Below are 3,538 nucleotides of genomic sequence, written 5' to 3'. Positions count from 1 at the left end.
ATCTGCTAACACGCAGATAGCTGATTGCAAACATGAACACATTCAATGTTTCATGTTCAATTCATGTTTAAAAACACCTTGGTGCAAGCTAATTATAACTTTTTGGTAACAGATCCACTATATTCTCAACGCCTTACAATCTTAAATAGAGTTAACACGCATTCCAATTGTGGGGAGCCCATTATTTCCTCCGCAGTGTAGACACGTGTCAGCACGCAAAAGCGATCGCAAACTTGCGTCACATTGGAATACCTCCTCCACCGCAGTCACGGCGGCGCGCGCTCGCATTAAATCGACCAGATTTTATACTAGCGGAAGAATTGAGAGAAATCGGATTAAAGGGCGGCGGAAAGCCTTTGTTCAGTAAAATAAATACGAGAGTTGTTTTTTAAGTAAGGACCGTTTTATATAAAACATAAACCAAAATTATTATTTTCAAAAATCCTTTAATTTTTAGAATTTTCATACTTACGGGCAGTGGAACCCGAAGATACTCTTAAGAAATTGATTTAGAGTAGGGCAGCGAATAGCCGCCTTGATTTGTAGCCGTATTTGTATGAGGTCTTTGGGTACCTATATAGGCAGGCAAATAAATTGGCTAATTTCCCAAGGGACAAGACTGACTCAAAAAAATAGTTCAGCACGCCGGTGGCGCCTTAATTATAACAAGAAATAGAAATGGAAACGTCAACTGAATATATACTAAATAAGGCTTAAAAAGCATAAATTTTGTTTCGCTGCAAATGAAATTTCTTTTGGTCTTGCGAAATTAATTACAAACCTAAAAATTGTCTTAGCGATTATCATGCTTATCGGGAACATGAAAATTTTAGGGTTACAAAGCTATTAAGCATAATCAAAAATTTAAATTAGTTCACACCTATGATTAGTTATAAAAACATTCACCTTACTTTCCCTATAATGACCTATAAATGTAACCTATTTATATCATTATTCGTCTTGAATGTAGCACTCTGATGTTTGTGGGTTATCAACTTTGTTTCACATGAGGCCTACGTCTTTTTGACACATGCATCAGAGAATTTTCTATAAATTACTTGGCAGGAACAGAGGTAGGCGTATGAATGAGCGATGAACGCAAGTGATCCGTTTTTACCTTCCTTCTAGGTCATTCGATAATTCTTATAGTAGCGGAACCGGTTGCAGCCAGCAAGAACTTCTTTTGTTCTTGAGAAACTAATTACAAGCTTAAATATCATCTTTGCAATTATCATAATTAGATGCCACATACCGCCGTATAACAACACGTGGTCACTCTGGACACAGTCCTGTAGGAAATAGTTCACTCGTGGAGCAAATTTGAAGAACAAGGCGCGAGACTGAGCGATTCAGAACAAAAACTTTTTGCAAATGCTTAGGATATTAGACGACAACCGTCGAGGAGAAAAAGAAAAAGACGGGCATACAAGGAATGGGGAAAATTCAATCGATATATTTTTAAATTTACATTTTTCCGGCTATTTGAACCGATCCCAGCGACATTTTATGTAAATATCGTCAAATGACTTCAATGGTAGCATTAATCTTCTAAACACTGAAGAATTAGTCCAATTTTTGCCACGAATATTGAGATTTGCATTTAAATTTTTTTAGCGAAGCTGATTTTACATGAAGACAAGCATTGACAGCTGAACCGGCAGATACTCTAAAGTAGAACCTTCACCTAGAGTAAAGTCTTGATTTGTAGCCGTATTGATGTAATGAGCTAAATTTCAGTTTCTTTTTGTCAAAATGACATGTTTTTACTCTGCCAATGATCACATTTTTCCTCTGCTTATCAATAAACTTCCGCAACAGTCTATACATAAATGCTGATATTCAAATGCTATTTCCAGATTATATGGCCAATTTTGCAAACACAAGTTAATGAGGTAAAATCAGAAAAATATATTTTGAAATTACCAGGAAGATAACATATTCTTCGCTTCTCTCATGAACTTCTTTAAACTTCCGTCGTCGAGATCTTAACGAATTCCTCTCATTTCTATGAAATGCTGGAGCTTGGAGGGTGTTTCCCGTTTCTTCCGACAACATCAACACAGCCTCCGTTTCTTTCCCTTCCATTCTGCGAACGAGCAAGTCTTTGGCTCACTGAGCCAAGATCAAGATCGCGATTGATCTAGACGGCCTTGAAGCCTCGAAGGCTATCTCGATGCGATGCGATGCCATTTTTTTTACATGATTACACGATGGAAATGGCCTTAGGGCATTTTATCTGTAAGTGGTTTCTGTTCGATTTTTCATTCATCAAGAGGAGACAGCAAAAATGTTTGAAAAAGAAGGGAAACAATATGCCTTGCAGTACTTTAACCAAATACGTTCGTCGCAACATCACTCAGTGAATCTGTCAGACGGTGGGCATGGATAAGTGAGGGTAGAGCTCACCCCGAGCTCACCACAGGCGTGAGAATATCTTACATTCTGGGTGGGGGGGCCAGTTCCTTTCCCTGCGAAACCTAGCACTTTGAGATTCTTATTGTTGGGTAATCGAAGGTTCATCCGGGACTTGATTCCAGGACACCTCAATCAGCACTCAACTCACTAGACCACCATACAAATATACTAGCGATAGAAAAATAATAAAATACAGTGAAACCTCTGCTTACAGTAACCTCTCACCAATACACATTCTCCGACTTTTGATATTCTTAAGAACTAGGATCGAGCCTCTAGTACACGGAAACCATCAATTTGGGACACAACCAAAGGAGAACTTTTTCTTATGGCTTCCATTGAGGTAAAAAAATCCAAAAAAGGAGCAGAGGATGCGGATAGTTCAATGAATACATTTTCAACTTTTTGAAACTCTTTGACCGACCTTAGTGTCATTTCTATTTTCATGTGAATAGCAAATTAATTTGCTGTTTTCTCCGAAAGGTGCCCGATGATTCACTAGTGGTGAAAGAACTGAATTTTATTTTTTTCATGTTTTTTAAGGCAAAGCTAAATTTTTATCGTTTTTTTTTCAACAAAAATATCCATTTTAGAATTAATCAGGATTTTTTAAATTCTTAGATAACTATAACAATTAGAGCCTGTGCAAAAATGAGAATTTTCAAATTTTCTATTTGAAAAAAATATATAACTTAAAACTTTAAGGTGTTTCCTCCGACAACTTCCTTTTTCAAGCCAAATGGTAATTTTGAAAGCCATTGTCATTATTTCTCTGCCCCTTTCCATGGAATTCGAATATTCTTTCTTTAGAAGTAGAGCATTTGAATAGCTTAAGAAAATAGGACATCAAAAACGGTCTAAAGACCATAGAGTAATGACTCGTTGAGGGAAAATGAAGGAAGAATATCTTGAGAACTGTTAGCCCTAAGTTCGGCTGGAGATTTTAGCCTTAGTTACCACTTTACGGGAAAAACGTGTCTTCTGCCATCCGACCCCGGTGAGGGTATCGTCAGTAGTCGACCTTCATGAAACGGGATGACCATGTTAATACTCTAACCACGGTATTCAGTTTCTTTCGATTGCTTTTCCAAGACTGAAAGAAGGAGCAACCTTCAAACTTCAA

Source organism: Ischnura elegans, chromosome 9 (assembly GCF_921293095.1).
Source record: "Ischnura elegans chromosome 9, ioIscEleg1.1, whole genome shotgun sequence".
Lineage (NCBI taxonomy): Eukaryota > Metazoa > Arthropoda > Insecta > Odonata > Coenagrionidae > Ischnura > Ischnura elegans.
Note: the sequence above shows the minus strand (reverse complement) of the source record.